Below are 12,773 nucleotides of genomic sequence, written 5' to 3'. Positions count from 1 at the left end.
GTTTTCCTTTTAGGATAAACTTTGGTCGCAATGATTTAGAATCACAGCAAGATCCTTTTTGACCCACCTCCTAGAGAAATGGAAATGAAAACAAAAATAAACAAATGGGATCTAATGAAACTTAAAAGCTTTTGCACAGCAAAGGAAACCATAAACAAGACGAAAGGGCAACCCTTAGAATGGGAGAAAATATTTGCAAGTGAAGCAACTGACAAAGGATTAATCTCCAAAATTTACAAGCAGCTCATGCAGCTCAATATCAAAAAAACAAACAACCCAATCCAAAAATGGGCAGAAGACTTAAACAGACATTTCTCCAAAGAAGATACACAGATTGCCAACAAACACATGAAAGGATGCTCAACATCACTAATCATTAGAGAAATGCAAATCAAAACTACAATGAGGTATCACCTCACACCCATCCAAATGGCCATCATCAAAATATCTACAAACAATAAATGCTGGAGAGGGTGTGGAGAAAAGGGAACCCTCTTGCACTGTTGGTGGGAATGTAAATTGATACAGCCACTATGGAGAACAGTATGGAGGCTCCTTAAAAAATTAAAAATAGAACTACCATACGACCCAGCAATCCCACTGCTGGGCATATACCCTGAGAAAACCATAATTCAAAAAGTGTCATGTACCACAATGTTCATGGCAGCTCTATTTACAATAGCCAGGACATGGATGCAACCTAAGTGTCCATTGACAAATGAATGGATAAAGAAGATGTGGCACGTATATACAATGGAATATTACTCAGCCATAAAAAGAAATGAAATTGAGTTATTTGTAGTGAGGTGGATAGACCTAGAGACTGTCATACAGAGTGAAGTCAGAAAGAGAAAAATACTGTATGCTAACACATATATATGGAATCTAAAAAAAAGGTTCTGAAGAACCTAGGGGCAGGACAGGAATAAAGACGCAGACATGAGAAAAAATCATAAATCTGCCAGTTACTAAATCTGGCACCACTGGTTGGTTCATCAAACCTTCTGAGCTTTAGTTCCTCACCAATAAATTAAGATTAATAATTCTATCAGAAGTTAAGTTCAGTGAGGGCAAGGCCTTAATGTTTTCACTGTGGTATTCCAGTACCTAGCAGGATGCTTGGTGCTTTGCAGGCATTCAATAGATTCTTCTCAAATAAATTGCTCTTTACCTCAGAGGGCTGCTGTGCTGCAAGGGTTATAAATAATATATGTAAATCATTTAACATAATTCCTGGTATATAGGAGCTCAAAGCAACTGGCACTAAATATTTAGACATACATTTTGAGAATATTCAGGTAGCAACGTGTAGTAGCATTTGAATATATATGGGAACTCGAGAAAAAATTGGACTTAGAAACACAGAAATAGATATAATATATTTAGAGGCAACAGACAAAATCACAAGAGGAGACGGGTTCTTGAGGCTAAGCGACTTATACGGAGCATGATTAGGCTGGGGTGCATGCTGTTCAAGATTCCCAGGGTATCACACGCCTAGGATCTCCTTAGCAGGACCTAGGATATCAGATCAATTGAAACTAAAGCTTTAGGGGGAAGAAGAAGATTTAGTCTAGTGTCAGATAGGAAGACCTTTGCTGGCAGAAAGACAGGGCATACGCACCTTGTATCTGCGTAGGCTTCACACTGGTCCAGGAGGAGAAGGGAGTAGGGACAGCTGATGCATGAGGGCAAGGCTTCCTACAGTGAGGCTGGTTTATGTGCACTCCCATTTGTTCTGTTTCCCTCCACCACCTCTCCCAAGACAGCCTCAGGCCTCAGATCACCAAGCATGATTGATCGCATTGTATTTTCATTAGGTTACAGAAACAGGGTAATTATGGGATGCAGAAATCCTCCAAAGATTCTAGAAGGAAAAAGATATACGTGTGATCAACTGTTAACGCGGGCTCTCTCTGATGCCTCCCATAAATGTGTTCAGTGTTGGAAAGCATTTGTTCGATTCATCACGTTTAACTACGTACTTACCCTCACACTTTAGGTAATGAGCTGCCCTCACCCGACCCCTTTTCTTTACATCTGTGGTTGCGCAGCCTCGTCCTCCCAGCAGGGAATCCTAAGGATGCCCTGAGGAAATCCTCAGCACCTCCTTTCTCCTGCCTTGGGGTTTCCCGCCTGCCTAAACCAGCTCTGTGTGCTCTTCTGTGTCTGGAATATTTCTCACCAGACCCATAGGATCTGCCTCCCTGCTGCCAACTAAGCCCCTGACCCTAATCACATTACTGACCTCTCTAATTAGATTCCTGGTTCTGGTGGCTGCAGGACATATCTCCCTTGCCGCCCATATGCTGTTGGAAACACACACACACACACACACACACACACACACACACACACACACACACACACACACACACACACACACACACACACACACACACCCCTTTTTTGCTGTAGATATGTTATTCCTTTACCAACTATCTCTTACTTCTGAGACTATGCCCCCCACTCTCAATTAGAGAGAAGAGCTTTCCAGTTTGCTTTTAGAGAAGAAATAAACATTCTCCTTAACATCTATTCATCACTTGTGAGGCAATTTTTTGTCCAATTAGAAGCAAGGAACTTCTAAGGCTACTTTACAGAAGAAATAAATATTCCCCTCCCCAAAATACATTTTCAGCCAAAATATGCCAGCTGGAGTAGGTTAGAAATTGTACCAGGTTTATCTTTCTTAACTATCTCAGCTGTACCTGTTATAAATGGCTGCTGACACAAACCATTCTAGAAATTTCTGAAACTTTGAACTAAGACATTTTGACTACAGATTTAAGCTTATTTCATCACATTGTGCATTATAAACAGAGGACTAAAAGATGTTTAATTAAGAGCACAAAACTCATTTAACCTAGCAAGTGAATAATCTCGACTAGCAGAAGATAAAGTGTTAGCCTTGAAGAGAGCAGTATACTTCACTGTTCGGTCCTCATTTTATTGGACTCTGAGGCTCGGCACTGGGTTGGCTTGGGAATTAAGTTATTAATGAATTTGACCAGAATTATAGGTCCATTTTTAAGAATGAGTCAGCTGAATGATAGAGGACAGTCTGTTTGGGATTCAGAGAAAACAAACCAATCTCCTCACCTCCACTCTAAGGTGCCTTTCTATTCTGAGAGAAGAAGCCTCTAAATCTCTGTACTTTTACAAAGAACATTTACTGTCATTTGAATGTGTCCCTTCAATGCCAATCTATTCTGAAAGCATCTTCCTTCCACTACTCTGCTTTAGCAAATATTTATACCCCAATCATCTCAAGTCCATTGGACTCCATCACATGTGTGTTTTAATTATTTAAAATCAGGATAGCATCTCCTGGGCAGCTAATGAAGTCTCAATAGATACACATTATTGAAACATACTGTTATTTATTCACCTAATAAATCAAGTCTGTTGGGGAGAGTAGATGCAATTCAAGCACTAGGAATGAGAAATAATGATGGTGTAGATCATTTCTGAATCACTCTAGACCATTTTACAGCCTGCAAAATACACTGAACTCAATAAAAGTGACAAATGACACAACATTGTAATAAATAGCTATAGTGTGTTCATTGTGTATTGGAGCTTAGATTCATATTGAAGCTCTCTGTCAGAACGGTGGATGATGAATAAGTATTGAGATCATACTCTGTAAAAAGGAATTATATATTTTCCATTTATCTTGATTTATTATATGGCATCATGTGTTTAACTATATGTAACCTTTCCAAATTGAGTTGATTTAATATTAAGGAAAAATTCTTAGGAAGGGGAATTTGGCATGTTTGGAATTCTTTCTTTATTTCCCTGCTGTTTTTTTATAAGGCTTTTGAATGCTCTATGCATGCTTAATCATGTTAAATTTTTTGAGTGGAATTCTCACAAATATACAATAACATTTACAGAGCTTACTAAAAGTGAATATGCTATATCACAATTAATATTACTGTTTCTTATTCAAATGAAATTGTTTGCGTATTAAGAATACAGAAAACTTTCAATTAAATATTAAATATAAATTAACTGAGCCACTCCACTCTGAAGGATGAATTTATACTTCCAAAAAGATGGACCAAGGAATGAGTATGGCTTGAATTTATCCACATTTCCAGAAATTTAAGTGAAAGATCTACCACTGTCTTTATTATTGGAGAATAATTGTTAGAGGAATAAGCAAATACAAACAATATTATGTTGGTCTCTGCTCTTTCTTCCCCACCTTAGCAATATGGCCATTAAATGACTAAGAGGAACAACCCCAAGTCTTGCTTCATTACTTCCTGAGGAGATGATTTGGTTTTTCCTGGTCATGGAGCCCTGGCTTCATTCATTCATTCATTCATTCATTTAGTTTGCTTTGAAGTGGCACACTTTAGAAGACTGGAAACTAAACAAGTTAGTCTAGACAGTAGCCAGCATGAAAGTCAGAGGGACAGAGTGAAGAAAGGCAGTGTTTTGGGTATTCTTTACTTTTCTCATTGCCCATTTCACACTATACCTTCCCTCTGCCCTCTACTCTACTTGTAAGTCTCTTTGCCATGTTCTTGAAGCCTCTGTCAGTTTGCTACCTGGTAAGATAGAGCTCGCAGGGGATCCGCCGTGGGATGGAAGGAGAACTAGGTTTGAAATACCAAGGCCCGAGTTTTACCACTAAGTTTCTCCTACAACTTTAGGCGATTTACCTCTCTGTGCTCCAGCTTTTCCAAATGTATAAAATGGGTTCAAGGTTGCTGTCCTGTGAGGACTGAATGAGGTGATCACACAGTTTTGAAGTGATCTCTGATGTTACTTTATGAACACTTTTACATATTATTTTCCCAGTTAAAAATGTAAATTTTCTGCTTGAATTTCATCAACAGGCACTATACAGTGAGCCCCTTCTCTAGACTATGCTAGGTCACCTCATATACCACATTTAATTAATTTCCACAGTAGCAGAGAGGTAAATATTCTCTTTATTTAACTGATGAAGGAAGTTGCCCATAGAGGTCGAGGTGGGTTTCCAAGATCACTACAACAGTGGTAGAGGCGTAGCGAGGCTCAAGCCCAGGGTGGCCTGATAACAAATCCCTACTCTTCCCATGACACCATGTTGATCCTCATGAATGACTATTACTTACTTAGAAAGTGTATATGTTACTATAAAAAGTACCTAGCGTATTGCAGACCTTCATACAAGTTTTATATTATTTATTTATTTTTAAATTTTATTTAAAAAAATTTTTTAAACATCTTTATTGGAGTATAATTGCTTTACAATGTTGTGTTAGTTGCTGCTGTATAACAAAGTGAATTGGCTATACGTATACATATATCCCCATATCCCCTCCCTCTTGCGTCTCCCTCCCACCCTCCCTATCCCACCCCTCTAGGTGGTCACACAGCACCGAGCTGATCTCCCTGTGCTATCAATAATGGAGGACATCGATTTTGCTCCCGATGCCCTGGGTTCTCCATTGGCACCAACATAGTACCTTGCAAATGGTAGGCAGGAGGGAGGAGAAAAGGAAAAAGCAGTGGGGGGGGGGGGTGAAACACGGGAGAAATGAGGTGGATAAATGAAGGAAGATAATGGTAGAAAGAATGAAAAAAGGCAAAGGCAGGAGGGAGAAGGAGTCCTCAGGAATAATTTCTGTTCCACCCTAGGAAAGACGTGCACAAATATTTTCTGTTTTTAGGCTTTGGTGCACTGTTTTTGTTTTTGTTTTTATAACAGTGAAGAGAGCGATTTAAAGATCTCCGCTCACCAGATGATCTTTCTGTCCTTTCACCTATTAATAATTTTATTCACTTCCAATCACTTAGAGCGGTGTGGACCAAAGAGGCTCTTATTGCCTTCAAGGAATGTTCCTTGTGCCAGTCTGAAATGAGTTATGTAAGCGAAATATTCAGGTGTATCTTGAGTGTTAAAACTCCTGTGAGCTCAGTCGGGGCTCATCATGGAGTTTTTAGCAAGAAGGCATGTAAGTTCCTGACTGTGGAAGGGCTCATATTTTTGGGTGTTCCTGGCTGGACTCCTGTCCTGCCGAGACTGGGACTCTGCCCCTGCCATCTTAACCATAGTGGACGGAGTAAGGACAGGAGGTCTTGTGTTTTCTTTTGTGTGGCAGGTACTGGTCTTCTCTTACAATCCTCAAAATGCCTAGTACAGTGCAGGGCGTGTCCTCAGTAAATACTTGTTGGATTGGATGGAGTTGAAGAAGCAGGAAATAACCCATTGCCCGCTTGATCTGTTCACTCGTTTTGACCCCAGTTCTTACAGCATCTTATTGAGTCATGGTGACAAGCCCCTCTCTTCGGCTGGGGCTTCTTGAAATGGACTTTAGTTAAGTTTAGTGCCAGTGGCCATTAGGAATCCCACAACATAAACACGTATCTCCTCTGTACTTGGCAGATTATTTAGTGAGATCGACTGTGACTTCTGTGGAGGAGTGAAAGCAGCCATGGAAATCAGGGTGATGAGAGTGGGGCAGCACATACTGACCCTGGGGATGGAGCTTGGCATGAGGAATTTTGGTGTGCAGAATACCTGGCCCAGACATCAGGAAGCCTGCACTGTAATCTCAGACCTGCACCTATAAACTATGTGACTTCTTGGTATGTGATCTGATCTCCTTGGGCCACAGATTCCTTGTATGTAAAGTGGATGTTGGTTAAGTGTCTGCTGTGGGTCAGGCACTATGCTGGGTACACATGGATCACTCAACCTGCAGGGTAATTACAATTGTTCATTCATTCATTCATTCAACAAATATTTATGAAGTGCTTTCTGTATACCAAGCACTATTCCAGTTGCTAGGGATACAACAATGAACAAAATGGACAAAAATAAAAAATCCTAGCCTTTGTGGTAGTGGAGGTAGACAACATGTAAGATAAATTGGAGTGATGCACGTTGTGTTTAATAGTAGTGGGTGCTAAGCAGAAAGATAAAGCAGGGAAGAGAGAGAGGAAATTTCAGGGGCTTTCTTTCAGTTCTCACTGAAAGAGAGTCCTTCCTTCCTTCCTTCCTTCCTTCCTTCCTTCCTTCCTTCCTTCCTTCCTTCCTTCCTTCCTCCCTCCCTCCCTCCCTCCCTCCCTCCCTTCCTTCCTTCCTCTCTCTCTTCTTCTCTCTTTCTTTCTCTCTTTCTTTCTCTCTCATCCGTCACAACTGGGAAAATTCACTGAGAATGTGATGTGGGCAGAAAGTCCTGAGGAGAGTGATGGGACAAGCCATGCCACTGCCTGTAGGAAAAGCATTATTGGCAGAGGGACAAGTAAGGACACTGGGACTGAGAGAAGAATAGCAATGTCAGGACCTTATACTACACAACGAAAGGCGTTATTTAAGGAAATATGCATTATCACAGTAAAAGAAAAAATCATATTTAAAAAAATGTTACATGTAAGAATAACTTTAGATGTACAGAAAAGTTGCAAAGGGGGTACAGAGAGTTGCCTTATCTTCCTCACTGAGTTTTCTTCATTGTATTTTTTTTTTTTTTTGGCGGTACGCGGGCCTCTCACTGTTGTGGCCTCTCCTGTTGCGGAGCACAGGCTCTGGACGCGCAGGCTCAGCGGCCATGGCTCACGGGCCCAGCCACTCCGCGGCATGTGGGATCTTCCCGGACTGGGGCACGAACCTGCGTCCCCTGCATCGGCAGGCGGACTCTCAACCACTGTGCCACCAGGGAAGCCCCTCCTCATTGTTGATGTCTTGCATTACCATTGTATGTTTGTCAAAACTAAGAAACCAACTTTATTCTGATTCTACCAGTTTTTTTCCACTAATATCATATTTCTGTTCCAGGATCTAATCCAGAATATGACATTACATTTAGGAGAGACAGTATTTTAAACTCAGGTAGTCTACAAATTAAATTCTATTTCCTTGTACCACGTGGCATTTGGAAGCCAGTTGGAAAACAGTAGTTGGACCATTGAGTCTTCCTTAAGTGGAATCAAACGTGGTAGAAAGAACACCTGACAGGTGTCTTGGAGCCCTGGGTTTTCATTTCAGCTCTGCCACTGTGTGTCTTTGGACAACTCTCTCTCTCTCTGCATCTGAGACAGGTATCTCCTGTATAACGTTTAGACATTTAGGTTAGAGTTCTAAGATCCCTCCAACCTTTTAAATTCTCCTCTGGAATTACTCATGGTATCAGTGTTTTCACATACAGAAACATCAAAAGTTATGTGTCTTATTTTCCTAATTCCAAGCAGGTTTCATAACCATGAAACCAGACAGGGCTGTAGAGAGCTTCAGAGCTGCCCCTGCCTCTGACCAAACTCTACCCCATCCTCCATCCAGTTCATTTCCCATCCTCCATTCCCTGGTCCACTAAGTAGGTGTTAATGGCTGTGACCATTAATAAAAAAGGAGCTCTTCTCAGTGTTTTATTTGTGTTTCTCATAGTGCTTTTATGAGGTAAGTACTGTTTTTTCCCTGGTTTACCCATTAAGGTAGACAGAATAATGGCCCCCTAAAGATATTTTTACTGTAATTTTCAGAACCTGTGAATAGGTTACCTCACATGGCAGAAGAGATTTTGCAGATGTGATAAAAGTGAGGATCAAGAGATGGGAAGATTATCCTGGATTATCCAAAATATTCTTCTAAGAGGGTGGCAAAAGGTCAGAGAGGAGAAGAGATGCTATGCTGCTGGTTTTGAAGAGGGAGAGGGGCCCTGAGCCAAGGAATGTGGGAGGCCTTAGAAGCTGGAAAAGATAGGGAAACACATTCTCTACTGGTGCCTTCAGTGGAAATGCGGCCTCCAGACGGTACGATAACAAATTTGTGTTTTTTTTAAAGCCAGGTTTGTGATAATTTGTTACTTTGTCAATAAGAAACTAACATATCCATGGAGGTTAAAAGTTGTGTCCAGAATTGTATAGCTGGTAGGTGGTGCAATTCAGATTTGAACCCGGGCAATTTATACCCAGAGCTTGCATTTATAGTCACTAGGCCATACTGCTTTGTTGAGGTTCAAGGCGTTGTCCCTGTAGGTTTCTTGGGACATCTGAGGAGCTGCAAGGAAAATACAAGGCTCATTACGTAGGAAGACTGTCCAATATCATTACTGCCGTGAATGCAACAATCCACAGTGCTGATTCACTCACTATTTCTCCATCCTGCCATACTCCCCACCCATCCTGACTGCCTCACACCTGAGTCCAGCAACTTCATGCTCAGATCTGACCTGTTTGACTCTTAAGCAAGGACAATAATACTGACACTGACAAAAAAACCTCATGTCATTGTATAGCGACTTATACCATTCAAGATTGCTTAGGGAGACATGCTCGTGTTTAATTTTGAATCCAGTACCTTGAGAGTGAGGTAAAGAGGATGTCGTTGACCCCAGCTGTGGGGTATCTGTCCCTCTGGGTCTTCACCTTGTCTTTCGTCTGCCTTTGTATTCTGCCCGTTCTTATGTGCCTGTCTCTATGTCACTGAGTCTATGTCTCTCTTTCCATACCAGTGTTTTTCTTGCTTTTGCAGAAGCCAAAGCAAAGCTGTAATATTTATAGTCATTTGATGTACAAATAGAATTTATGTGTTTTTGATGTAAACATCAGAGCAGTAGAAGGTGTTACATGTTTCTTAAAACTCTAAACAAACAAGCACAACTAAGTTGCTTTTTTTTAATGTGACATTCAACAGTTTTTCCTCATATAATGTGTTAATAATCCTGGTATAAAAAGTACCCTGAAGGAGAAAAAGATGGGTGGGAACAGAATAATTTAGGGGCAGAGGCTTGGTTTCAGTGTACTAACTTGTAACACTGACTGAGAAAGTCTCTTGGAGTTACTGATAAAAGTGCAGATTTTGGCTTCTAATTCATCTTTTCTTCTACTTGTTATCCATGTGAGGAGGTGGTACAAGACAAATCCTGTGAGAGTGGGGAAAAGCACAGACTTTTCTATGTGCTCTACATTTGAGCTCAAATTGCTGCAAAGAATTCCCGGAGGGAATTCTAGAGTGACTGCAAGTTACAAATAAATACTCCCAACTTTGCTTTCCACAAGCTCAGCGTTTTCAGCATAAGAGATGCTCTGAACAAGCAAATGTGCTTTGAACTTAGCTCTAAAATATGTCCTGATACGTGGGAGCTATTTTTAAGACAACGGCAAGGACCTGACAGACTGATATTTGCTGGAACACAAATTGCCTCCCATCTCTTCTGACCTTGCCCCACAATGAGGCCCATCAAGTTATTATTGTCCCCCGGGAAATATACTTTGCATTGTTCTGGGCATTACTGTTCCCCCTAAAGATGTGGCCATTTTTAAGCTGGGTAATGGGAAAGAGAAAGTGTGTGGCAAAACAAAAGAGTGGGAAAATAGAAAGGGCGCTGAGTAGCAATGAAAAAAAAGCTGCAAAATGAAAGAAGAGCAAAAGAACAAGAGAACTAGAACTTGAGTGATAATCACACACACACTTATATCTATCAACCTATCATCTATCAATCTATCAATTATCTATCTATTGATTATCTGTGGATCTCTCCATAGATCTATCTATTATGTTGGTGGCAATAAGAAGAATGGCATATTTGAACTAAAGCAGATCAAGATAGGAACACAAATTTTTGTGTTTCTTTTGTCAAAGAGGGTGAATGTGCCAAGAAAGTCTAACTGGGATGGGGGATGGAGGTTTGTCTCCTCTTCTTCTTTACTCTCAGCAACCCCTCTCGCCACTTCATGTCCTCATATCAGACACTGAAAAGCGAAACTATGGACCAGAAGTCGGGGAACCCAAGGTATAGCCAGGTATTGTACCTCCCTCAAAGGTAAATAGGAAAGAAAGATTCTTCTTCAGTATCACTGTGAGACCCAAGAATCCAACCAGCACACCAAGAAGCCATCCAACTAGATGTTCAGATATAAGTCAGCAGAATCCACATATGACCCCTTAGCGAGGGACCTTGGCAACAGGTCGCAAGGAGGGAGAAGGATGAGGAAACTTGAAATTAGGACATAAAGGACAGATGAAGGAATCAGAGATACTTAGGCTGGAATTGGAAAGACTCCTGGGGGATGGGCTATATAAATATGTGAAAATGTGAAAGGTTGTCATTTCAAATTCAAAAAATTAGATTTCTTCCGTTCTATCCTAGACTGATGGTTCTGACACTTTCCAACAGGACTCATCTAGTGGACAATGTATACGTCATAAGTATGGGTGACTCCTAGCTGGATACTGCTTAGATAAGAAAGGTTTTAGGTGTTGCATAATCTTAGCCCTACTTGTAACCCCACCCCATTTCTCTCCCAAGTGGAATGCCACTTCAGAAAGGTGGAGGACACAGGGCTTCCCTGGTGGCGCAGTGGTTAAGAATCCACCTGCCAATGCAGGGGACACGGGTTTGAGCCCTGATCCGGGAAGATCCCGCATGCCACAGAGCAACTAACCCCGTGCGCGACAACTACTGAGCCCACGTGCCGCAACTACTGAAGCCTGAGCACCTAGAGCCCATGCTCCGCAACAAGAGAAGCCACCACAATGAGAAGCCCGCACACCGCAAGGAAGAGTAGCCCCCGCTCGCCGCAACTAGAGAAAGCCCCGCTCGCTGCAACTAGAGAAAGCCCGCAGCAACACAGCCAAAAATAAACAAACAAACAAATTAATTAATTAAAATAAAAAAGAAAGGTGGAGGACACAAGTGGGACTGATGGAGGGACCCAGAGGGCAGTAGATTACATTTCTACAGAAAAATAAACTTCCTGTTGATGAAAGTCCTTATAATGAGTTGAACTGCTTCATAGGGAGTGAATTCCCTGTGAGTCAAGCTGCCTTCCTGTGAGAGAGCTCCTCTGTCAAGCAGAGATCTGATGATTTCATGGCAGGAATAGGGGCTCTGCTTATATCTCCAAGTTTCCAGCATTTTATAATTCTTCTGGACAAAAGACACCAAATATTTTCAAATAAATTCCTTGACCCAGTAAGTGTTCAAGAAAAATAGCAGATTGGGCGATAACTACCTTTAATATATTATAGTGATGTGTGGTGACAGAGCAGCGCCGTTTCAGGCTAGACGCAGATAAGAGTGGGCACAGAGACCGTCAGGTTCATGCTGCACATGTGGCTCAAGAAATCAGCTGAATAGGAGGTACACTCAGAAATACTGTCCTGATAATGGAGAAGAAGGATAGCATAATTTTCAATTTAAAAAAACTCACAGGTAAACTTTGTAATGAAAGAAAATTATGCATTTTGCCCAAGAGGAAATTAGTTTTATATAAAGCCAGGCAGTGTGCTGAGCACTTTACACATGCACCAGTTTTTTAAATTCTTACAAACTACTTTGTGAGATGGGTTACTCACTAAGGAAGGATCAAAGCCAGGATTCAAACCTCAGTTGGTAGGATGCTGAAGAATATATTCCCTTTGTCCATTCCCTGTGGTGTGCCTACTACCCTTCACACTTTTGTTGATCATAGCTTGTGGCACATTGTACTGCAATTTTATAGTAATGTCATTGATTTTTAAAATTTATTTTAAAATAAATATAGTTGATTTACAATGTTGAGTTAATTTCTGCTGTACAGAAAAGTGATTCAGTTATATATATATGTATATATATATATATTCTTCTTCATATTCTTTTCCCTTATGGTTTATCATAGGATATTGAATATAGTTCCCTGTGCTCTACAGTAGGACCTTGTTTATCCATTCTGTATATAATAGTTTGCATCTGCTAACCCCAAACTCCCAATCCTTCCCTGTCCCCCACACTCCCCTTTGGCAACCACAAGTCTGTTCTCTATATCTGTGGGTCTGTTTCTGTTAC

The 12,773-nt window shown here is 41.0% G+C and overlaps 1 protein-coding gene across 1 annotated transcript in view; it reads left to right on the top strand.

Moving 5' to 3' along the window:
* DPP10 (dipeptidyl peptidase like 10) overlaps window positions 1-12,773 on the top strand; it is a 1,290,245-nt gene that overhangs the window by 112,862 nt on the left and 1,164,610 nt on the right. The window lies entirely within an intron of this gene.

The sequence above is a fragment of the Orcinus orca genome, chromosome 7, assembly GCF_937001465.1.
Source record: "Orcinus orca chromosome 7, mOrcOrc1.1, whole genome shotgun sequence".
In the NCBI taxonomy this organism is placed as follows: domain Eukaryota; kingdom Metazoa; phylum Chordata; class Mammalia; order Artiodactyla; family Delphinidae; genus Orcinus; species Orcinus orca.
This window is presented reverse-complemented; position numbering and strand designations above follow the sequence as displayed.